Source organism: Mobula hypostoma, chromosome 6 (assembly GCF_963921235.1).
Source record: "Mobula hypostoma chromosome 6, sMobHyp1.1, whole genome shotgun sequence".
NCBI classification, from domain to species: domain Eukaryota; kingdom Metazoa; phylum Chordata; class Chondrichthyes; order Myliobatiformes; family Myliobatidae; genus Mobula; species Mobula hypostoma.
The window spans coordinates 33,577,018-33,603,042 of record NC_086102.1 but is presented as its reverse complement, the minus strand read 5'-3'; the positions used below and the strand labels follow the sequence as shown (position 1 = coordinate 33,603,042).

The window sequence follows — 26,025 nt, the reverse complement described above, 5'->3', positions numbered from 1 at the left end:
CACCTTATATTCCGTCTGGCTAGCCTCCAACCTGATAGAATTAATATCAATTTCTCCTTCCGGTAAAATATTTCTTCTCCCCACCCCCCACCTTCCTCTATTCCCCAACTGTGACCTTTTCCCTCTTCTCACCTGCCTATAATTTCCACTGGTCCCCTCCTCCTTTCTCCTCTGGTCCACTCTTCTCTCCTATCATATTCTTTCTTCTCCAGCCCTTGACCTTTCCCATCCACCTGGCTTCACTTTCTCGTTACTCTCCTTCCCCTCTCCCCACCATTTTATTCTGGCATCTTACCCCTTCCTTCTCAGTCCTGAAGGGTCACAGCCCAAAATGTCAACTGTTTATTCATTTCCATAGATTATGCCTGACCTGCTGAGTTCCTCCAGGTGGGTGTCTGTGTCTGAGAATCTGGACTTTGCCTGATGCCAACTATAGTTGCATTTTTTTCTGGATGTGAAATATTAAACAAGCCGATTTCACCTTCCCCAGCCCAATTACACCTTCCCAACTCTCCCTGAACCCAGCACCAAGGCAAGACAAATAGGTCTACAGAAAAGAAACCTCAGGCATGGTGCACTGAAGCTCAGCTCTGAAACAATTTGATGTGCTTTGGCAGGGTATTGGCTTCCAAAGGCTTGTTAAATGTCTGATTATGGGAGCCATTGCAGAAAACTTACAGAAAATGCTGGTGGAACGCAGCAGGCCAGCCAGCATCTACAGGAAGAAGTACAGTCAACGTTTTGGACCGAGACACTTCGTCAGGATTAACTGAAAGAAGGGATAGTAAGAGATTTGAAAGTGGGAGGGGGAGGGGGAGGGGGAGGGACGGAGCTAAGAGCTGGAAAGTTGATTGGCAAAAGGGATACAAGGCTGGAGAAGGGAGAGGATCATGGGACAGGAGGAGAGGAGCACCAGGGGGAGATGGAGAGGTGGGAGGAAGTTATAGTGAGAGGGACAGAGGGAGAAAAAGAGAGAGAGGAAGAACAGGGGTGGGGGGGAGAGACAGAGAGAGAGAGACAGAGAGAGAGAGAGAGAGAGAGAGAGAGAGAAATAAATAAATAAGAGATGGGGTAAGAAGGGGAGGAGAGGCATTAATGGAAGTTAGAGAAATCAATGTTTATGCCATCAGGTTGGAGGCTACCCAGATGGAATATAAGGTGTTGTTCCTCCAACCTGAGTGTAGCTTCATCTTTACAGTAGAGGAGGCTGTGGATTGACATATCAGAATGGGAATGGGATGTGGAATTAAAATGAGTGGTCACTGGGAGATCCTGCTTTCTCTGGCAGACAGAGCGTAGGTGTTCAGCGAACCGGTCTCCCAGTCTGCGTCGGGTCTCGCCAATATACAGAAGGCTGCACCGGGAGCGCCGGACGCAGTATATCACCCCAGCCGACTCACAGGTGAAGTGTCGTCTCACCTGGAAGGACTGTCTAGGACCCTGAATGGTGGTGAGGGAGGAAGTGTAAGGGCATGTGTAGCACTTGTTCCGCTTACAAGGATAAGTGCCAGGAGGGAGAATGGTGGGAAGGGATGGGGGGACGAATGGACAAGGGAGTCGCATAGGGAGCGATCCCTGTGGAAAGCAGACGGCGGGGGAGGGAAAGATGTGCTTGGTGGTGGGATCCCATTGGAGGTGGCGGAAGTTACGGAGAATTCTATGTTGGACCCGGAGTCTGGGGGGGTGGTAGGTGAGGACAAGGGGAACCCTATCCATAGTGGGGTGGCGGGAGGATGGAGTGACACCAGATGTCTGTGAAATGGGAGAGATGCGTTTGAGAACAGAGTTGATGGTGGAGGAAGGGAAGCCCCTTTCTTTAAGAAAGGAAGACACCTCTATCGTCCTGGAATGAAAAGCCTCATCCTGAGAGCAGATGCGGCAGGGGATGGCATTTTTGCAAGAGATAGGGTGGGAAGAGGAATAGTCCAGGTAGCTGTGGGAGACCATAGGCTTATAGTAGATATCAGTAGATAAGCTGCCTTCTATATATTGGCAAGACCCGACGCAGACTGGGAGACCGTTTCGCTGAACACGTACGCTCTGTCTGCCAGAGAAAGCACGATCTCCCAGTGGCCACACATTTTAATTCCACGTCCCATCCCCATTCTGACATGTCTGTCTATGGCCTCCTCTACTGTCAAGATGAAGCCACACTCAGGTTGGAGGAACAACACCTTATATTCCGTCTGGGTAGCCTCCAACCTGATGACACGAACATTGACTTCTCTAACTTCTGTTAATGCCCCACCTCCCCCATCCGTTATTTATTTATATACACACATTCTTTCTCTCTTTTTTTTCTCCCTCTGTCCCTCTCACTATAACTTCTTGGCTGCTCTTCATCTTCCTCTGGTGCTCCTCTCCTCCCGTCCCATGATCCTCTCCTTTCTCCAGCCTTGTATCCCTTCTGCCAATCAACTTTCCAGCTCTTAGCTCCATCCCTCCCCCTCCTGTCTTCTATCATTTCGGATCTCCCCCTCCCACTTCCAAATCTCTTACTATCTCTTCTTTCAGTTAGTCCTGATAAAGGATCTCTGCACGAAATGTCGACTGTGCCTCTTCCTATAGATGCTGCCTGGCCTGCAGCGTTTCACCAGCATTTTGTGCGTGTCTCTTGAATTTCCAGCATCTGCAGATTTCCTCGTGTTTGCGAATATACTTAAAGACCTTTTTTTTAAAGGAACATTAGATAGAACTAAATTACATTAAAATACTGACAAATAATTAATATATATTTTAATAAAGAAAGGTAAAATCAAGCATATCCCCACACTTGACATTGTCTACAAGTTCAGCAATGCTAACATCACAGCAGAAAGTCACTGGTCCACCAATGGGTTTGGGGGAGATTGGGATAGCAGGGAACAGTCAGAAACACTGATATCTTACCTCAAGAATACCAGCTATCAATCAATACTACACACATCATTATTTCTTTTACTGAGTGAAAACTACCGGCTTAGCAATGATAGCTGTTCAAAATTGAGAGGCTAACTAATTTCGTAGGTTTACTAATTTGAGAGATTGTTGAGGTTTTTAGCCCAAAAGTCACCTCACTAGTTAAAAAGGTACATTTCTGCTTGTAGCATCAACTTAAATTGGCCAAAGTATTTGAAAGACAAGTTACTCAAGGACAAGAGAAATGGAATTGGTACAGAAGGCTGCAAATGCCAGATGCATAGCGAGGTCAGTGAATAATCTGTCCTGTAATTTATTCAGTTCTGAATGTAATACAGAGACTTAAATCATCCTTTTATATTCTAATTCCATGAAGCAAAAATAATTGTCAAGTTGTTTTTTTTTAAAAGAGCCTGTATTTGATTAACAGCAATACTGCAGTAGAAAATAAAATGTTAGTACTTGAGTCAGCCAAACCATTCTCTTTTAAGTAAAATACAATGTTTTGCCCGCTGTTTGCTGTCCCCTTTGGCCCTCACATACTCAGGGAGATAAGTGGTTCTTTACCCACACTTCGTTCCTGCATTGATCTCGGAGTGATTTTATTTGTTAGTTACTTACTTGTCCTTCTTATGACTCTTTGGGTTTCACTCCTCTGGTGCTGCCGGAGATGAATTATGGAGTTTCGTTTTAGGTCCAATTGATCAAATATTTTGGTCTTCGGATTTACATACGAGGCTGGTAGATCTACAAAGAATATTTTTTAAGAAATCAAAGTTCAAGCCAGGTTTCCTGTAAATATGGCAAAGTCAAACTTACAGCCAGACCTCCAGTCTCTATTTTCTGCTTACTTTACAGATAACAGCCTCACTGCCTTTCAACCCTTTGCCGTGACTTTATCAACGATGATAGCAGGCTGTTCATTTCCTTTAGCCTGGACATTCTGATCAGCACTTTAACTACATTTCCCTTGCCTTTGCTGCATCGCCCACATACCCAGACCTAACAAAAATCTAACCGTTTAAATCTTCAACATCGAGAACAGTCTAACTGATTGAGATTTAGACATTCACAACTTTAATTCACTCCTAAATAGCCCAGCTCCATTGGTTCTTTCAGTTATGAACTCCCTCACCCAGAACAAATATTTTACTCTATAAAATCTCTTTCAAGCTTCTCGAACAGATCACCCACCAATCTTCTAAGATCAAGAGAACACAAAGTTAATGCAACTAGTACCAAGAATTTAACTTATAGTACAGGTATCATTCTGGTACAGTATCCCTACTAAAGCTAATATTTCATCACTCCCCACTCCCTCAGTCTTTATATTTTGTTATGACAGAAGAGGCCACTTCACCCCATCAAGCCTAAGCTAAACCTAGAGCATACCCATCGATCCCATTTCACATGCATCTTCCTGCCACCTATCCTCTCCCTCATTTCTGAACTGTGGTGTCCAAAATTGAACCTAGAACCTCAAAAAGTGCCTAACCAACATTCTTGATATCATGACCTTACCTTTTCATTCCAACTGCCAGAAATAAATTCCAAGCTTTCAACCTGCTCGCTTACTTCGTTGTACCTGTGCACTAATAGTTTTTGCTGAGAATTTTAATTTTCCCTATCAGCTACAACCTCAGTATTCCTTTCTTTACATCATAAATCAATATCCTCACTAGTCTGACTTTTAAAGTAAGGTGCAGTTTTGGGTTTCTCCCTGGGATTTTTCCATTTCAAAGAGTTTACATTCTGGAACTAGGGGCATAGCTCCCGCAACTTAGAAGCTAGGATTCTGTGTTGGTGTGCTAGAACTTTCCATCAGTGTAGAAACTGCAGAAGAGGCAGCATGATTAGTTGCAAACAAATGCATTAGTGCATTCATTCAAAAGGCAGTGGCAAATAAACTAAGGGGTTTCCATGAGTGCATTCCCATTTAATTTCAGCTGCCTCTACTCAACAGTTTAGCAATCAGAGAAGGCATTTACTTTTAAAGACGTGCTTTGCATGGCTGCTCCGAAGAGAGAAAGGAAACTCCTTTTGAGATTCACCAAATGACCTTTCTCTCACCTCACAAGCAGAGGCTGACAAGGAGGAAAATCACCTAGACAGGAGAAGGGGTTGTTCAGGGAACAGCACCACACCTGGTTGCAGAAGGGTGGTCAATCTCTTGGGGTTAGTGAACAATGAGGCACCCACTATCTGAGTATGCCTGTAATTAAATTCTACAAAAAAGCTCTCTGCGCTGGTTTGAGTACTTCTGAGCAGTTTATGCATAGGCCATGCCCAGTAAGTTTCAGAGATGCCTTTTGAGGTGCACTGTGTGAACCAAGTGAATACTGTACAGAAAAAAAAACAGGAAATGGCTGTTTGGCACCTGATGTCTGTTCTGCTCAGAGAGTTGACAGAAAGGGCATATGTGTCAAAGAAGAGGCCACAGTATAAATTAAGAACCCAAGACGTTAGAAGTATGTTAGCAAAGATTGAAAACTGGCATTCACATAGCAAAACAAAAACTGGAATGTGGGACACAACTAGAGGAATAGCTCAGGAATCAGTTCATGGCCCTCAATTTTGTATCATTTATCTTAAAGGCTTTAACCTGAGTCCAGTGTTTCTACTGGCTGCTTCGCCAAGTCTGCACACAGACACACGTATCATTGGTTAAGAGTACCATCTGTGGTCCTATCCACCTGGGGGGCAAACCCCAGCCTTTCTGGCAGCACCCTCACCATGACTTGGTCGAGGGGCTGTGGAAGGACTAGCCCCTTTCCCTCTGCCTCTCTCTGATCAGTGATTCTCTGCTGTTGTTTCGCTCGGTCCTTCAACACTTTAAGTTGGTTACAAAGGTCTTTCACATATTGTGTCAATCTATCCCTGTAAACCCCAGGCTCCCCGAACCCGTAATTATCCCATAGGGGAGTCACACTGCTTGCCCCATCAATAATTCGTAGGGACTGAGACCCAATGTGCAGATCGGGGTTGTGCGCAATCTCATCAGGATTCCTGGTAATACACCAACCTATGTCTTTCCTGTCTCAGCTATAGCTTTGGCTAACACATTCTTGATTGTTCGGTTCATCCTTTCTACCATCCCTGAACTCTGGGGGTGGTAGGGTACGTGGAACCGTTGTCGAATCCCTAGCAGTCGGCACATCTCCTTCATCACTTTCCCTGTGAAATGTGCTCCCTGATCCGAGTCCACCTGAACTGGGGTTCCCCACCTTGGGAGGATTTCCTGAACTAGGATCTATGCAGCGGTGCGGGTGGTGCAGTCCCTTGTTGGGAAAGCCTCTACCCACCGAGTGAAGTGATCCATAATTACTAGACAGTAGCTTTTCCCCCTGCTTTTTGGCAGGGGCCCTGTGAAGTCTATCTGGATGTTTTCCCAGGGTCCCTTCGGCCGAGGCTGATTTGCCAGCTGTAGCTTTCTGCCCTTACTAGGGTTATGCTGGGCACAAATGATACAACGGTGGCAGAATTTCTCAACATCCCTGGCCACCACCAGTCCTGCCAGAGGGTTGTGATCATGCTCTGCCTTCCCTGATGCATCGCCCCATGATATAACTTTAGTAGTATCTGCCTAATACATGGTGGGGCCACCGCGACCCTTTCCTCCCCGTGTGTCCAGCACCCGTCTGGTCCCTCCTTTGCTCCTTTTCTCCTTCTCTTCTGCCTCTGCCTCTTCATATAATTTTACTAAGCTGGCTTCTCTCGTTCCTTCCTGCATGCTTGCAATTTCAATTGCCTCTTGTTCCTCTGCTGCCTTCTTCGCAGCAACATCTGCCCACTCATTTCCTTTCTGTTTCATGCTCTCACCCTTCTGGTGTTTTTGTTCCTTCGCTATACCCTGAACAGCGGTCAGTGCAACAATTTTTAATAGGGTCCTGCTTCTGGGGTTTATACAGACCTTCCTCTATTTTAACTGAGTTTATCTTTACTCGACCACAATCTTGCATGTGTGTAGCCCACACTGCTGGGAACTGCTGACAATGTAACCCATAGACACCATCCTGGCTCCAGTCTCTGGTGATCGGGGCAGCTGCGACTATGCTAGCCAGGTTGTGTATTCTGTTGGTTGTATGCGTTCGCTGTCCCCAACTTGTCCATATTATTTCTCCCTTTCCCGAATCTATAACAGCTCCTGCTTCCGTTAGGATGTCTATTCCAAGATAGTGCCCTCGATATTTGGACATACTCAGAAATACACTGGAAGCTGCACTCCCCCGATTTCTAGTATTTGCGACTCGTTTCTTTCTGCTTTCGCTGTTTTCCCTCCTACTCCCCTGATATAACTGGCCTGTCCGGTTGTGGTAAGGGTAAGTCTGTTATCGATATCAACGCCCGTGTCCACTAACATATTGCATTGCCGTCTGCCTCGTTGCCGCTGTTGTGAACACCCCCGGGTCACCACCGCTGGCAGTGGGGCCCGCCACCACATCTTTTTCTGACCTAGGAGCCATCTTTACTAGCTCTTTGATCTGATTGACAGTCAGATTGGTCAAACTGGGCACCGATGGGGTGAGAGATCGTGTGTCTGCTGTGAGGTTCACCTGTTTTTCTTTCCTCTGCTTTGGACACTGCCTCCAACCATGTCCCAATAGGCCACACCCGTAGCATATCAATCCTTTACCCTCCCACGTCTATTCCAGCAATTCTTTGCTTCGTGCCCTGGCTGCCGGCAAGCAAAACAAACTCTCTGGGACATCACAGCAGCTGCATCCACTACAGCCACTTTACGATCTCTCTTGCACTTTCTTCAGTCTATCTCACTGGCCCAGGAAACTATCGCAGAGTAGGTCGACCCCACTGTTATGCCTAAATCTAAAACTTCCTGGTGGGCTGAGCTCAGGCCTTCCTTCAGCATTTTCAGGAAGACTGGGTCATCCCTCCCTGGTTATCCAACCCTGAATACTCCTCATATGCTCGATACTTACGTTCTGCATAATCCATGACTGTCTCATCAGCCTTTTGAATTACTGTCATTATCGTTCCCCAGTTACTCTCACCTCCCCCCCAGTCGCTGCCTCACTTCCCCTTTAAAAAAGCGATATCTTTCTTCATTGCTGGCATTCCCGATAATTGCCCAGGTACAATCCCACACCCCTTGGGCCATCCTGTCCCACATATTCCTCGGGCACTTCGCTTTTACCAACACGTGTACATCTTTAGAGTGCATCTGGTGAATTTCAACCATTTCCTCAAGCTTACACCAGAATTCTGAATTCCCACATGCAACTTTAAGTGAGGGCAAATCAGACAAAATGCTCTGTTTCTCCCCGGGGTGAAGGGCTTATGAATGGCCGTAATCAAGGTCAAGGGCTGGCTCGGATCATCAGGGTTTTCAACCTGATGTTGCCTGACCTCAATAGGTGCCATCCTGGCAGATCTATCTGGGTAAAACCTCTCCCTGAGATATCTCCATACTAATTCCCACACTACGCAAAATATAAAAGATGGGTACCAGTTAAACAGCACATAGTTAAAACTGCAGATTATGTACTCCATAATTTGCCATTTTTGAGTACCTGAACTCATGATGCCTACTGTATTCCCCTGCATTGCACTTGCAAACGCATACACTAAAATGCAGCTCCCCGAATGAGTATACATGCCCTTACTCTGGCGTCTCAAACTGTCGGTAACCACCTTTTGGAACTGGTGGCTCTGTCTCACCAAGTTAACACACAAAGTTTCCTCACTTACATAAACACACATGCACGCGCACACACCACTCTTATATCTACTAGTTCAGCTCTCTGCATTCGTGATACCTTGTGTTCCCATGTACCACCGACCTGAACAGATCCAAGTGTGAGTGCTATTTTAGAAAAATACTCAGCAACTTAGACTGCTAGGATCGCTGGCCACACGATGGGTCACGAAGGAATCTCACTCCTGACACCAAATGTTGTTGTGTGATTGAAATCACCGGAGAGATTTACTGGTAGATACAAAGCAGCTTCTTTATTCGACAAAAACAAGGTACAGCAGACATACGGAGACCTTTTCGGTGGAAAGGACTGCTGCCCAACGTAGGGCTCGATATTTATTTGCTACACGCACAAAGTATAGACAATGCTTTCTTTTGAAGCTACATACAAACTTCACACGTCCCGATTACATCCATCCCACCGGTGCCAACAGCATCAGGACTGGTATTCCGGAATCCATTGTTCCAAGCTGAATCCACAATACATTTATTTGTTATTTTATGTGCTTAACATGGAGGACAATCCATATTTACAAAGTATAGATCATGCTGTCTTTGAAACTACATGCAAACCTCACACCTTCTCACCAGCAGCGTCTGGACTGATATTCTGATATTCACAGCTTTTAGGAAATGCATTTATAAGGAACAGAAGACAGGTGGCTGCAGCCATTTACTAAGTGTTAATGACCTAAACCCAAAAATTACTCTAACAGCAGGCAGGTCCAACAAGTACTTAAGAAGGCAACAGTAATTTTGGTCTTCATTGAGAAGGGATCGGGGTGTGGAATTGTTACTTTTCTTGTAGCTTAACTGTTTGATGCTTGCCTGTATTTTTATATAATCACCTATGTATACGTGAAATTGCTCAGTGAATTTTCCAGTAATTACAGTACAGTTGCTATGCCATTTTTCAAGAAACTTCTTAGTTGTTAGTAGCAAGTATCATGTCACATGAATCTGGCTATTTTATAGATTAATAGTGATTGCTGGATTTTTAGTTATCCCTAGTGTGAGTTTGAAAAGTTTTTAAGTCTGGTTTTGGTTCACTCAATGCTTCTTCTCGTTCTTTGTTCTTGTAACATTTAATAAATTGGCTTGTGAGCAATTAGTTTAACGCCTCTTCTTGACATCCGAAGAACCTTTAGATTGCAAAAGCATCAGGGTTGAGATTAGGGAGGTACTGTATTGTACAGGGTGTTGGTAATGCCACGTCTTGAACACTGTGCACACAGTTTTGGTCCCCCTACTTAAAGAAAAAGGATTGAGCAACAATGGATGCAGACCACATGATATCCATTCAGGTCAATTCCTTGGACAAGAGATTTGTCCCAGCAATAGATGAGAGACAGTTTTCTTGGAGTTTCCAAGAAAGAGGAGTGACCTTATTGAAGCATGAGGTTCTAAGATGACTTGACAAGGTAGATGCAGAGATGTTTTCACGAGAGGGAGCCATGAACAAGGGGATGTAGTTACAAAAAAAAATGAAAAGAGGTTCAGTCAGTCATTTAAATTACTCAGAGCTTAGTGAATCTCTGGCATTCTCTTACCTCTGAATGAGATGGAATTCTGATCATTAGATATAGTTAAGGTGAATTTCTCTTTTAGTATGATGGGAGCACATTCGGATACAGCAACTACTTTTTTTTAAAACAATCGCAGAACAATGCTGGACTTTAAGAACTTCAGGTACTGCAATTGGTGGAGGAGCAGGAAGCTGGACCCGGTGTTGACCATGCAAAAGCTGACTGTCCTCTTTCAGTCCATGTGGAAAAAGGGACAGGTCCCGCAACAGCTGAAAGATGCCAGCATAGTCCACATCTACAAGAGGAAAGGCAACCGCCAGTCTTGCGACAACCACCAAGGCATCTCCCTCTTGTCCATTGCGGGAAAGATTCTGGCCCGTGTCCTGCTCAACCGTCTTCTCCAACATCTTGAGCAAGGTCTGCTCCCAGAAAGCCAGTGCGGCTTCCGTGCTGAACGTGGGACTGCAGACATGATTTTTGCTGTGCACCAACTCCAGGAAAAATGCCAGGAGCAACACAGCGACCTCTTCGTGACCTTTGTCGATCTAACCAAGGCTTTCGATACGGTCAGCAGAGAAGGCTTGTGGAAGATCATGGAGAAGTTTGGCTGCCCCAGCAAGTTCATCACAATCGTCCAGCAGTTCCACGACGGTATGATGGTGAAAGTTCTGGATGATGGCGACGAGTCGGAGGCCGTCCCAGTGACAAATGGCGTCAAACAAGGCTGTGTTCTTGCCCCGACTCTGTTCAGTATGGTATTCTCTGTCGTGCTGATAGATGCCTTCCGTAACTATGAAGAAGGAATCCACGTCAGGTACAGGACTGACGGCAAGTTGTTCAACCTTAGGTGCCTGCAGGCAGTTACAAAGGTGCGAGAGACTATCATCAGAGACTTCTTGTTTGCTGATGACTGCGCACTCAACGCCAGCACAGAGATGCAGCGTGAAATGGACTGCTTCTCACAAGCCTGCGACAACTTCAGTCTCACTATCAGCACCAAAAAGACCGAAGTTATGTACCAGCCTGCCCCAGGAAAGCCATACCAGGAGCCGCGCGTCACGGTGAAGGGCCAGAACCTCCGGGCAGTCGACAACTTCACCTACCTGGGCAGCATACTCTCTCGCGCAGTGAACATAGACGCTGAGGTCAATAACAGGATTGCCAAAGCCAGCGCCGCCTTTGGGAGACTCCGTGAGAACATCTGGGAGCGGAGAGGACTCAGCCTTACCACCAAGCTGAAGGTCTACTGTGCAGTGGTCCTTACCACCCTCCTTTACGCCAGCGAGACCTGGACTGTCTACAGCAGACACGCCAAACAGCTCAACCACTTTCACCTGAGCTGTCTCCACAGACTCCTCCACATCAGGTGGCAGGACAAAGTCCCCGACACGGAAGTCCTGGAACGAGCTGGGCTCTGCAGCGTCTACACCCTCCTGCTGAAAGCCCAAGCCAGGTGGGCTGGACATGTGGTCAGAATGCCAGACAGCCGATTGCCTAAGCAGCTGCTGTACGGAGAATTGTGTCAGGGCAAGCGCTCAGTCGGGGGGCAGAAGAAACGTTACAAAGACTGCCTCAAAGCGTCCCTCGAAGGCCTGGGTGTCGACATTAACACGTGGGAGACACTTGCCCTCGACCGTTCAGCTTGGCGCAGCAAGATCACAGGAGCCTGTGCAGCTGAAGTCAGGCGCATCATCGAGGCACAACAAAAGCGTGCTGTGCGCAAGGCCCGAGCAGCATCCACTGCCATGACAGCACCCACCCACTTGTGTCCCACATGTGAGCAAGCCTTCAGGGCCCGGATTGGCCTCATCAGTCACCTCCGGATCCACAGCCACCAATCTCCCATTTGACTTTGAAGCCATGGTCATCTTCGACTATGAAGGACGACGACAACAACAACAACAACCTGCTACAGGAAGGCTAAGGTGGTGTGCAATTAGGGTTGCCAACTGTCCTGTATTAGCCGGGACATCCCGTATGTTGGACTAAACTGGTTTGTCCCATATGGGACCACCCTTGTCCCATATTTCCCCCGTTAAGGTAGAGCGTTCCTATGAAACCGTTTGTAAGCCAAAATGGCGTAAAGCACAGAAGCAATTACCATTGATTTATATGGGAAAAAATTTTGAGCATTCCCAGACCCAAAAAATAACCTACCAAATCATACCAATAATACATAAAACCTAAAATACTAACATATAGTAAAAGCAGGAATGATATGATAAATATACACCCTATATAAAGTAGAAATAATGTATGTACACTCTATCAGAATCAGGAAGATTAAGTCAAAACCAATTTGTAGGGGAAAAAAAAATCAGCATGTACATGCATGCGTACGTCACGCATGTGCACACAGGAGCCCGCGCAAGGCTTCATGGTCATGGTAGTTTTTCTCGGGGTAAACACAAGTGTCCTGTATTTGACTGCTGCTTTTGTCCCTTATTTGGGAGTGAGAAAGTTGGCAACCCTATGTGCAACCTATCTGCAAATAATTGTTTTGGATGTTTCTCTTGCAATCGCAAGACCCTGTTGGACATTGATAATATAAAATGCTGCAAGGCTGTTTCTCGTTTATATTGTGAGACAGATGGAGGGGGGAAGCTGCATGGCCTCAGTTGTAGGGAAGACTAGGCCTCAAGCTGTGGGCTTGCCTGCGCAGCAGTCCAAGTGAGGAGATGCTGGATGCAGTACTGCATGGTGTCCACACTGGGTTGAGACTACCCTCCAGTGTTCAATTGGTGAAATGGCAAGCTGGGTTGCATGCATGCGTACATTCTTCTGTGGACTGCTGAGAACTGCTTGCTCTTGCCAGTAATACCCATGCACCATCAATTTACGGGACATGTCACTTAGGGACTTGGGCTATACACACTTTTTATGAGATTCTGTATTTACTATCTTATATGTGCCATATGTGCCTTGTGCTATATATGACTGCTGGTACCATGTTTTACACCTTGGCTTCAGAGGAACGCAGTTTCATTTGACGGTATTCATGTATGGTTGAATAATAATTAAACTTGAACATGAAGACAGACAAGGGTTATGGAGAAGTGGCGAGAAGGAAGAATATAGATCAGCATAGTTTAACCATGATCACTTTGAGTAGTAGGGCTTGTGTGAGGGCAGGAAGGCTACTGCTGCTTCTATTTTCCTGTGTTTTGTGTTTGCAATAAAACCATGGCTAGTGCCATTACCCCCATATGCCCTTGCTCCAGGGATGGCTAGATTAATGTTTCAGGACAGGCTGAGTAAACCAGGATCCTATTCCCTTGTGTTAGGCACATGGCCAAGTGGTTAAGGCGTTTGTCTAATGATCTGAAGGTCGCTAGTTCAAGCCTCAACTGTGGCAGCATGTTTGTGTCCTTGAGCAAAGCACTTAACCACACATTGCTCTAGTGTCTGTGCAAGGAGTGGCGCCTGACAGAGCTTGACAGATTAGATACCATGAGGAATTTTCTTCCAGATGAAAACTCTGGAGTAGGGGTTCCCAAGCTGGGGTCCATGGACCCCTTACTTAATGGTATTGGTCTGTGGCATAAAAAAAAAGGTTGGAAGTCCCTGCTCTGGAGACAGGGGTCACAAACTCAAAACAAGAGGTAGGCTGCTCAGGACAGAGTTGGGGAGAAATTCCTTCACTCAGAGGATGATGAATCTGGAATTCACCATCTTGCAACATATGGAGGCTCAGTCATTGTTTATTTTAAATGTTTCTAGATGTCTCTATGTAATGCCCTGGTTTAGATTTTTACTGCTATGCAGTAGGTATTTCGTTTTAGCATTTCTGTAAGAGCAGACTGTTCCCCTTTTAGCATGTTTGGGTTTGAGCTAAAGATATGTTGTTCAGCTTAGAATGTTGTGTCAGCCAGTCAAGATGGTGGAATTGGGAGGAGGTTCTAGAAGATTCTGGTTGGAGAGATTCTTGTGACTGATGTGGGTTGAGGTCTTTTTGGTGGGAGCTGGGAGAAGACAGGAGGGAAGGTGGCTGAGGATGCCATCCCTGTTGCACAAGGTACTTTGTGCAGATGAATGGCTTCAAGGAAGAAGGACCAATACTCCCGTGGGAGAACCCATTTGGTCTAGATGGATTTCAAGCGACATTCAGAATCAGTGTGTGCTTTCATGCAGACCCTGGGGCCAGCTCATGAGTTTAAGACAACTTCAAGGTGGGCTATCATTTATGTGCACATTTGGACTGGGTTAACTGTAATGTGTACTTTTTATCTTTTCCTTTCTTTTTCCTACTGTTAGATAAAGTTGAAATTTGTAAATGTACTTTCTTTATAACTGTATGCAGTGTATGATCTGTTATTTCTTGCTGACAGGTGATTGCAAGTAGGCAGCATTTACACAATAGTCGCTCAGATCGGGGTTCAGGTGGTCCAGACATCCCAACTTCCCGGTTTTGGTGGGACCCAAGTTATACCAACCATAGACATACGGAGTCTGAGAAAGGTGGTTTTCTCACCGCTGAGTCTAGTGGACGTTAGCGAGGGGCTATCGAACCATATCTCTAGAGACACCCAGTAAAAAGCGGTTTCATCTATATCCTTTATTTCATGTAATTTGGTAAGAGAATGGAGCTGGCAATGAAGATCAGCCATTTTGATGATTGGTACATCAGGCTCTCATTCCTCATGTTCTTACCTGACATCTCATTGACTTGTTATTCTACCCATGCTCATTAGTGAGTAATTCACCTCCATTGATTCATTAAGTGAGACATTTATACTTAGTCACATGACAAAAAATCCTGACTGTCTAATGTGGCCTTGTGCCTTTAACTACAGAATGAAAAACTCCTGGTTACCATTTTTGATGAACTTTATATCTTTGGCAACATGAGTGTGTTTGAGCCCCTGGGCCCCAATCATAGGGACTTGGCCAGCTTGGCTCCACTGGACCTGCAGTTCCTGGTAGGGTTTCCTGATACTTTCACACAAAGGATCTGAAGACAAATGCTCTTTTTCTTAAAGCAGTTTCTGCTTTGGCTTCTGCACATTAATTCTACTGGATGGAAGTGGGTTGATGCAGATGACACTATAACATACTTTTACATTTGAAGTTTTAAACACACATCTAATTACAAAGTGGTGCATGCGAGCTCGATTTCAACATTGAAGAGTATTTCGGATAGGTACAGGGATGGCAGGGGTATGGTCCCAGTGCAGCTCGATGGAAGTAGGCAGTTTAAATGGTTTCGGCATGGACTAGATGGACCAAAGGGACTATTTCTCTGCTGTACTTTTCTATAACTAAAACAACACACAAAATGCTGGAGGAACTCAGCAGGTCAGGCAGCATCTATGGAAATGAATAAAGAGTTGATGTCTCGGGCCAAGATAGTTCTTGCATCTTATTTCAAAGTTGATGCCGTCGGAGTCCAAACAAAAATTTAAAAACCTCAGACACTGTTCCCTTCTGAAATTGCATGAAGTAGCAGGGATAAAGCTGGAGCCTGTTTGCCTTCTGTTAATGGTCACATAATTATGAAACAGATCTAACAAACAGAACAAGGCATTCAGTCCTCCACGCTTGCAGGTTGATCATGAAGCAAACCAAAACAAATCTCATCTGCCTGCACAAATCTCTGTCTCTCTATTCCCTAACTTTCTATAATTCTGTCTAAATACTTATTAAATGCTGTTATCATAAGATCACAAGACAAAGGAGCAGAAGCAGGCCATTCGACCTATCGAGTCTGCTCTGCCACTCCACCATGAGCTAAACTATTCTCCCATCGAGTTCCAATTTCCGGCTTTTTCCCCATATCCCTTGATACCCTGACTAATTAGATACCTATCAATCCCCTCCTTAAACACCCTCAATGATCAAGCCTCCACAGCTGTATGTGGCAACAAATTCCACAAATTCACAACCTTCTGGCTAAAAAAAAATTCTCCTCATCTCTGTTTTAAATGGGTACTGTCTAATTCTAAGACTGTGGCCTCTTGTCCTGGACTCACCCACCAAGGGAAACAGCCTTTCCACATGTACTCTGTCCAACCCTTTCAACATTCGAAACGGTCCTATGAGATCCCCTCTCATTCTTCTATACCTTAATGAATACAGTCCAAGAGCCAATAAACACTCCTCATATGTTAGCCCCTGAATTCCAGGAATCATCCTCGTAAATCTTCTATGAACTCTTTCCAACACCAATACATCCCTTCTAAGATTGGGGGCCCAAAACTGCACACAGTATTCCAAATGAGATCTCACCAGTGCCCCATAGAGCCTCATCAACACCTCCTTACTCTTAGATTTAGATTATGAAGACACGCAGTCCTCTTTTATTGTCATTTAGTAATGCATGCATTAAGAAATGATACAATTTTTCCTCCGGTGTGATATCACAAAGCACAGGACAGACCAAGACTGAAAAAACTAACAAAACCACATAATTATAACATATAGTTACAACAGTGTAGTAATACCATAACTTGATGAAAAAGTCCATGAGCACAGTAAAAAGTTCAAAGTCTCTCAAATGTTCCACACCTCACACAGACGGGAGAAGGAAGAAAAACTCTCCCTGCCCTGCCTGACCACAGTCTGACTCTGAGTCATCCGAAAACTTCGAGCTTCCGATCAGCTCTCCGACACCAAGTACCGAGTGCCATCTCTGTCTGAACGATTCGACCTCAATCTCGGTTGCCAACAGCAGGCAACGCTGGTGATTTTGAGGCCTTCCCTCTGGAAGATTCCTGACAGCAGCAAACTGGCATTTCAGAAATTTCTCCAGATGTTCCTCAGTGCTTTCATGTCTGTCTCCATCAAATCAGAATTGTCCATGGCCCCTATTTAACGGATACGATATCAATTTTCACCGGAGGGCTATGCATGCACAGCGCGCTGCTCTCTTTCCTCCCGCCGAATACATTATTCTTATACACTATTCCTCTTGAAATGCATGCCAACATAGCATTCGCTTTCCTTACTGCCGATCCAACCTGGTGGTTAACCTTTAGGGTATCCTGCTCGAGGACCCCCAAGTCCCTTTGCACTTCCGATTTTTGTATTTTTTCCCCATCTAAATAATAATCTGCCCGATTATTTCTTCTTCCAAAATGTACAACTGTACTATTTTGTACTAAAGACAAGAAAATAATTCTGGTTGAGCTGACAGTGCCGTGGGAGGAGGGATGGGAAGAGGCCCACGAGGGAAAGGCCTTGAAGTACCTGCCCTTAGTGCAGGAGTGTAAAGACAAGGGATGGCAGGCATGGTTGTTCCCTGTGGAGATCGGCTGCAGAGGTTTCCCAGCCAAATCAGCATGGTGGCTGTTGTCAGATCTGGGCCTGGACGAAAGGAGCAAAAAACAAGGATGGGGGAAGAGGCAGAACGAGGATGGGGGAAGAGGCAGAACGAGTCTCTTGTTGGATTTGGAGTAGGCGAGAGGAGGGAAGCTGTAAGCCAGGAGCAAATGGGCAGTGATTTGGCCACCACTGCCGGCCCACCAACTGGAGAGTGTTGTGGTTAAGGGTCGAAACACTCGGTGAAGGTTGGGAACTACCTGATGACATCTGCTCCTGGCTGAAGGCTACGGTTACCTTATAAGGTAACTGGAGAATGCACCCTAACAGGTGTATGTAACAAGTAACAAGTCTCAACATTGTATCTCATCTGCCATTTCTTTGCCCACTCTCCTAAACTGACCAAGTCTCTCTGCAACCTTTCCATTTCTTCAACACTTCCTGCTCCTCCACCTATCTTAATGTCATCCGCAAACTTAGCCACAAAATCATTTAATCCATAATCTAAATCATCAATATACATTGTAAAAAGAAACTGCCCCAACACCGACCCCTGCGTTCACCACTAGTAACCGGCAACCAATCAGAATAGGATCCCTTTATTCCCACCCTTTGCTTTCTGCCTATCAGCCAATGCTCCACCCATTCCTGTAATTTCATGGGCTCTCATCTTATTAAGCAGCCGCTTATGCGGCACCTTATTGAAGGCCTTTTGAAAATCCAAATACACAACATCCACACCTCTCCCTTGTCAATCTTACTTGAGATTACCTCAAAAAATTCCAATAGGTTGGTGAGGCAGGATCTTCCCTTCATGAAACCATGCTGGCTTGGGCCTATCTTGTCATTCACCTCGAAGTATTTCATAACCTCGTCCTTGAGGATTGACTCCAATAACTTTCCAACTACCGATGTCAGACTAATAGGTCTGTAATTTTCTTTTGCTGCCTCCCTCCTTACATAAACAGCGGAACTACATTTGCGACCTTCTAGTCCTCCGGAACCATGCCAGAGTCTATTGATTCCTGGAAGATCATTTCCAATGCCTCCACAATCTCCAAAGCCACCTCCTTCAGAACCAGTGGGTGCACCTCATCCGGTCCGGGAGACTTATCTATTCTTAGTCCATTTAGCTTCCCAAGTACTTTCTCTCTAGTAATCTTGACTGTACCTAATTCTATTCCCTGAGACCTCTGGCTATCAGGTGTTTTGCTAATGACAACATCATTTTCAATTGGTCCTATATCTACCCATGTCACTCTTTTACTCTTCATATATTAAAAAAAACTCTTAGTACTCTTTATGTTAATTGCCAACTTCCTTTCATAATTCATCTTCTCTTTCCCAATGACTTTCTTAGTTTCCTTCTGTAAGTTTTTAAAAGTCATCCAGTCGTCAGTTTTCCCACCAATTTTTGCTTCCTTGTACGCCGTCTCTTTTGCTTTTATTTTAGCCTTAACCTCTCTCGTTAGCCACATTTGTGCCATTTTTCCATTCACGATTTTCTTTTTTCTTGGAATATATTTTTCCTGCACTTTCCTTATTTCTTGTAGGAATTTCATCCAATTCTGCTCTACTGCCCCTCCATCTAGCTTACTTTTCCCAGTCAACTTGGGCCAGTTCCTCTCTCATACCACTGTAATTTCCTTTGTTCCACTGAAATATCGATACACTGGATACCAGCTTCTCCTTTTCAAATTTGAAACTGAACTCAATCATATTATGATCACTACTTCCAAGGAGTTCCATACCTCTCCTGGTAGTACAATCCTGGCATCTGTTACTCTGTGTAAAACAGAAGTACCTTGCCTTGAGAATCCTCCTCTCACCTTAAACCTATGCCCTCCAGCATGGGACACATCTACACCCTACCAAAAGCATTTTCAGAATACGAAACCCAGAGCTTGATTTTCACTCATGAACAGGAGTGGCCAATATACAGTCACAACATCTGGGAGCGAAGTTGGGCTAATGGGTGTTGGTGGAGAATTGAAATGTGTCCTTTTTTCCCCCCAAAAAGACAGCTAGATTTTATTTTATCATCTAAGAAAATATGTGCTGCCGTTGGAGAGGGTTAGAGGAGGTTCACAAGAATGATTCTGGGAATGAAAGGGTCATCATATGAGAAAAGTTTGATGGCTCTGGGCCTGTACTCTCTGAAATTTAGAAGGACTGGTGCGGGGGGGGGGGTGTGGAAATTTCATTGAAACCTTATCGAATGTTGAAAGTCCTTGGCAGATTAGATGTGGAAAGGACGTTTCCCATGGTGGGGAGTCTAGGGACAAGAGGGTACTGCGTCAGGATAGAGGGCGCCCATTTAAAAACAGAAATGCTGAGAAATTTCTTTAGCTAGAAGATGGTGAATTTGTGGAATTTGTTACCGCAGGCAGCTGTGGAGGCCAGGTTGTTGGTTGTATTTAAGGTGGAAATTGATAGGTTCTTGACTGGCCACGACATCAAAGGTTACGGGGAGAAGGCTGAGGAGGGGAAAAAGGATCAGCCATTATTGAATGGCGGAGCAGACTTGAGCCAAATGGTTCAATTCTGTTCCTATGTCTTATGATCTTTAGCCATTCCTAGGTCTACAACACCTCATCTATATTTCCTAAGCTCTCAGACAACGCGAGATCCAGTTATTCAAGTAGTCCACTCTGCTTCCTTTGTCACTCTCACTGGCACTCCCTCCCCGGATTCACAACACCAAGTACCCTTTCAATATTCTCCACAACCCTCACCTCTCACATCCGAGTCTCTCAACACTCTCTTCACACAAGACTTCATTCTTAGAATTCTCGGTTCCACGGCAAGAAGAAGTAGGTTCATAAAGTCCACAGAAATTCCACTGGAAATGATTATCACTTCTGTCCCAAGAGCCTTCTTGATTTTCACTTCAAAGATCAAGCTAGGTGAAAATTCACTCCAAACCCACAGTCCTCTACTTACTGAATTGCCTCAAGAGACAACCAAATTCTACTCAAAACAAGAACTTTATTCCAGGCCTTTTTAAAAAAAAATGTTCACAAAAGTTTATATAAATGTTTTAAGTAATTAAAGCTTTTGTGCTCATTATTGGGTTTAAGAGATCTATTTGTGTCCAGTGATCACACAATTAATTTCCTGCAGCTAAATGAAGTCTAGGGTTCCTGCAACACTGGCATCTGTCCTCATGTCAAATGGGGTATACTTCTAGTTGGGAATGTATGCAAGTTTCTTAGTTATCTTTCTGGAACCTTGTAGTCCAAGGTGCACCTGAAGACACCGCTCATATTGATTTCTATCCCTTAGTTTGCACATTATTTGTGAACTCAGCACCGACTTCTCCTCTGTACCAATACATTTTCTGTAATGGTGCTACAATTATTTTGTGCAATAGTTATTACTACAGGTGTAAATTTACTGGTCCAAGCAATGAGCTACATATAGAAAGGATTCTCTGTAAAAATAACAGGTTTCATTTCGCAGTTCCTTTTGAGAATTGATAATATTAAATTAATTTTAAGTAATCATCAGGCCATCAGCTGACACCCAAGAAAAGATGCAACACACACAAAATGCTGGAGGAACTCAGCAAGCCAGGAAGTATCCATGGAAAAGAGTAAACAGTCAATGTTTCAGGTTGAGACCTTTCATCAGGACTTGGATTTTCTGTTGGTTATAACCAAAAAAAGATTTACATCTTCATACGTTGTTCAGTGTTTCATGGGCGGGGAACTGAATTAGACAAGGAAACAATTCCATGAACATTCAAGGAGGTAAAGTCCACATATTCTGTTACTGTCCCAGTGAAGTTCCATCCCATTGATCCTTTACACCTGGTTAGCATAGACAAGAATCTCTCGCATTCTCTCATCAAAACTTCAAAATAAGTTGCAAGGAGAACTTCTACACTAGACCTGACATAACTGGTAGAATATCATTGTAGAAACTGGTGAAGTAACTTAAATTCTGATTTTTAAGGCTGTCACAGATTTTCCTGCAAATTTCTACCAGAGATCTTGCCCAATATTTAAACGTATTGAATGCCAAATTCATTACATTCTGACAGTATGGCTCATTCCATAAGCTTAGAACATATCAAATCAACTTTATATGGTGGTGCTAGAAAGTTTGTGAGCCTTTAGAATTTTCTCCATTTCTGCATAAATATGACCTTAAATGTAATCAGATCTTCATATAATCCTTAATACCAGATAAAGAGAACTCAATAAAAAACAAAATCGTTATACTTATTCATTTGTTTATTGAGAAATAAAATGATCCAATATTACATGTATTTGTTGGAAAAAGTATGTGAACCTCTGGGGTAATGCCTTCTGCAAAAGCTATTTGGAGTCGGGTGTTCTAATCAATGAGGTGAGATTGGAAGTGTGGGGTGTAGAGGTCCCCTACCCTATATAAAAAAAAAGACACACAAAGTCAGGTTACTGATAGAGCCTAAACTTCTCAAGAAAGATCTGCTTATGTGCACCATGCCTTGATCAAAACAACTTTCCGAGGACATTAGAAGAAGAATTGTAGAGATGCATGAAGCTGGAAAAGGCTACAAAAGCACTTCTAAAGACCTGAGTGTTCAACAGTCCACAGTAAGAGAAACTGTCTACAAATAGAGGAAAGTCAGTACTGTTGCTACTCTCCCTAGGAGAGGGCATCCTGAAAAAAATCACACCAAGAGCAGAACGTGCAATGCTGGAGGACGTGAAAATCAACCCAAACGTAACAGCAAAAAGACCTGCAGAAATCTCTAAAACTTGCTAAAGTGTCTGTTCATATGTCCACCATTTGAAAAATACTGAACAAGAGTGGTGTTCATGGAAGGTAGGTCACAACAGAGGTCATGAAAGGTCACAACACTACTGTTCTCAAAAAAAAACGTTGCTGCACATCTCAAGTTTGCAAAAGACCAGCTGAATGTTCTACAATGCTTCTGAGACAATGTTCTGTGGACAGATGAGACAAAGGTTGAACTTTTAGGCAGAAATGCACATTGCCATGTTTGGAGGAAATGGGGCACTACACACCAACACCAAAACCTCGTCCCAACTGTGAAGCAATGATGGAAGGAGCATCATGGGTTGGGGCTGCTTTGCTGCCTCAGAGCCTAGACAGCTTGCAATCACTGAGGGAACAATTAATTCAAAATTGTATGAAGATATTTTACAGAAGAATGGCCAGGTGGCAGTCTGTCACCTGAAGCTTAAAAGAAGCTGGATAATGCAACAAGAATGATCCAAATGACAAGAGTATATCAACAACAGAATGGTTTAAAAAGAAGAAAATTGGTGTTTTGGAATGGTCAAGTCAAAGTCCTGACATTAATCCTATAGAAATGTTGCAGAAGGACTTGAACCAAGCAGCTCATGCAATGAAGCCCACCGACATCCCAGAGTTGAAGCTGTTTTGTAAGGAGGAATGGCCTAAGATTCCTCCAAGCCAAAGTGCAGGACTGATCAACAGTTACCAGAAACATTTGGTTGAAGTTATTGCTGTACAAGGTGGTCACACCAGTTACTAAAAGCAAAGGTTCATATACTTTTTCCAACAAATACATGTAATATTGGATAATTTTTCCTCAATAAATAAATGAACAAGCATAATTTTTGTGTTATGTATTTAATTAGGTTTTAGTTATCTAGTTTTAGGACATGTGAAGATCTGAACACATTTTAGGTCATACTTATACAGAAACAGAGAATATTCTACAGGGTTCAGAAACTTTCGCGCAGCACTGTACCTGCATCTTAAAGGACAGTCACTACTGTGAAGAATAGTCCATCACAGTCTATCACAAAGCCGTCCCCAAAATGAAGTTCATTTAGATGCAGCACTGCCACAGAAAGCAGCATCCATCATCAAAGACTGCACAATCCAGGCTGTGCACGCTTCTCACTACGAGTATTGGACAGGAGCCTTGGGTCCCACACCAATGGGTTCAGGAACAGTTATTACCCTACAACCATCAGGCTCCTGAACTAGAATGGATAATTTCACTCACTATGACTCTGGACCGATTCTACAGCATACAGACTCACTTTCAAGGACTTGACAGCTCATGTTCTCAGTACTTATTATGTGCATGGTGTTTGTTTTCTTTTGTACATTGGTTGTCAGCCTTTGTCTAATTCTGTACAGTTTAGCACAATTCTATTGTACATTTTTCCTGTAAATGACTGAAAGAAAGTGAATTTCAAGGTAGTATATAGTAACACAAGACCATAAGACATAGCAGCAGAGTTATGCCATTCCATCATGGCTAATTTATTATCCCCCTCACCCCATTCTTCTGCCTTCGCCTTGTAACCATTGACTAATCAAGAACCTATTGACCATCACTTTAAATATACCCAATGACTTGGCCTCCGCAGCCATCCATGGCAAATAATTCCACCAATTCAGCACCTTCTGGCTCAAGAAATTCCTCATTTCTGTTCTAAATGGACATCCCTCTATTCTGAATCTCTCCCCTCTGATCCTAAACTCATCCATTATACGAAGCATGCTTTCCACATTCACTCTAGTTGATCCTCTGAGTACAGACCAAGAGCCATCAAATGCTCCTCATAAATTGGTTCTAGGAATGAAAAGATTATTCTTGCAAATCCCCTCTGGACTCTCACCAATGTCAGCCTGTATTTTCATAGATAAGAGGCCCAGAACTGCTCACAGGTCTCCAAATACAGTTTGACCAATGTCTTAGAAGGCTTCAACGTTACATCCATGGCCTCCTCTACTGTTGCAATGAGGCTCACTCAGGTTGGAGGAACAACGTCTTATAGTCCGTCTGGGTAGCCTCCAATCTGATGGCATGAACATAGATTTCTCGAACTTCCAGTAATGCCCACCTCCTTCACCAGTCCCCATCACCTTTTCCCTCTCTCACCTTATCTCCTTGCTTGCCCATCACCTCCCTCTGGTGTTCCTCCCCCCTTTTCTTTCTTCCATGGCCTTCTGTCCTCTCCTATCAGATTCCCCCTTCTCCAGCCCTGTATCTCTTTCACCAAATCAACTTTCCATCTCATTACTTCATCCCTCCCCCTACCGGTTTCACCTATCACCTTGTGTTTCTCTCTCTCCCCTCCACCTTTTAAATCTACTCATCCTTTTTACTCCAGTCCTTCCGAAGGGTCTAGCCCCAAAATGTCAAATGTACGTTTTTCCCTCATAGATGCTGCCTGGCCCACTGAGTTCCTCCAGCATTTTGTGTGTGTTGCTTGGATTCACAGCATCTGCAGATTTTCTCTTGTTGCAACATTACATCCTTGCTCTTATATACTAGTCCACCAGAAATGAATGCTAACATTGCATTTGCCTTCCTTACCACTGTCTCAACCTGCAAGTTAACTTCTAGGGAATCGTGCACAAGGGCACCCAAGTCCCTTTGTACAATTGATTACTGAATTTTCTCCACATTTAGAAAATAGTCTATGCCTTTATTCCTTCTAACAAAGTGCATGACCCATACATTCCCCTGCACTTTATTCCAAATGCCACTTTGCCCATTCTCCCAATCTGTCCGAGTCCTTCTGGAGACTCTCAGCTTCTTCAACTCTTTACCTGCCCCTCCACTTACCTTCATATCATCCACAAACTGGGCCACAAAGCCACTAATTCCATCATCCAAATCATTGACATACGATGTGAAAAGAAGCTGTCCCAATACTGGACCCTGCAGAACACCACTAACCAATGGCAGCCAACCAGAACAGACACACTTTATTTCTATTCTTTGCCTCCTGCCAGTCAGCCAATCTTCTATCCATGCTAGTATCTTTCCTGTAATACCATCGGTTCTTATCTTGTTAAACAGCCTCATGTGTGGCACCTTGCCAAAGGCCTCCTGAAATTCCAAGTAAACAACGTCCACTGACCCTTCTTTGTCTATCCAGCCTGTTATTTTCTCAAAGAATTCCAACAGATTTGTCAGACAAGGTTTCCCCTTAAGGAAACAAAGCTGATTTTAGCATACTTTATCATGTGCCTCCAAAAATACCTCGATACTCTTCCTTAATATTGGACTCCAACATCTTCCCAACCACTGAAGTCAGGCTAACTGGCCTATAATTTCCTTTCTGTCCCTTCTTAAGTTGAGTGACACTTGCAATTTTCCAGTCCTCCAGAACCATTCCAGAATCTAGTGATTCTTCAAAGATCATTACTAATGCCTCCACAATCTCTTCGGCAACCTCTTTCAGAACTCTGGGATGTATTACATCTGGCCCAGGTGACTTATCTACCTTCAGACTTTTCAGCTTTCCAAGCGGCTTCTCTTTGGTATTAGCAACTACGCTCATTTCTGCCCCCTGACACCCTTGAACTTCTGGCATACTGTTAGTGTCTTCCACAGTGAAGATTGATGCTAAATATTTAAGTTCGCCCACCATTTCTTTGATTCCATTACTACCTCTCCAGTATCATTTTCCAGCGGTCTGATATCCACACTCATCTCTTTTATACTTTATATATCTGAGGAAACATTTGGTATCTACTTATATTATTGACTGGTTTATCTTCATATTTCATCTTCTCTCATTATGGCTTTTATAACTGCCTTTAGGGGGTCCTAATCCTTTAGCTGCCTACTAATTTTTGCGATACTATACATCTTCTATTTTGCTTTTATGCTATCACTGATTT

The 26,025-nt window shown here is 44.0% G+C and overlaps 1 protein-coding gene across 4 annotated transcripts in view; it reads right to left on the bottom strand.

The window, feature by feature from the left end:
• col8a1a (collagen, type VIII, alpha 1a) overlaps positions 1-26,025 on the bottom strand; it is a 149,890-nt gene that overhangs the window by 73,844 nt on the left and 50,021 nt on the right. Inside the window, exons 1-2 of one of the 4 annotated variants that reach the window (XM_063050529.1) lie at positions 3,726-3,773; positions 3,520-3,645 (exon numbers count right to left, since the gene is read on the bottom strand). The exons of 2 other annotated variants lie outside the window; for them this stretch is intronic. The gene's annotated coding sequence lies outside the window, so the exon portion shown is untranslated. Of the gene's footprint in view, positions 1-3,519; positions 3,646-3,725; positions 3,774-26,025 lie in introns of those variants that run through there. One more of the 4 variants, XM_063050527.1, reaches the window with a different exon arrangement.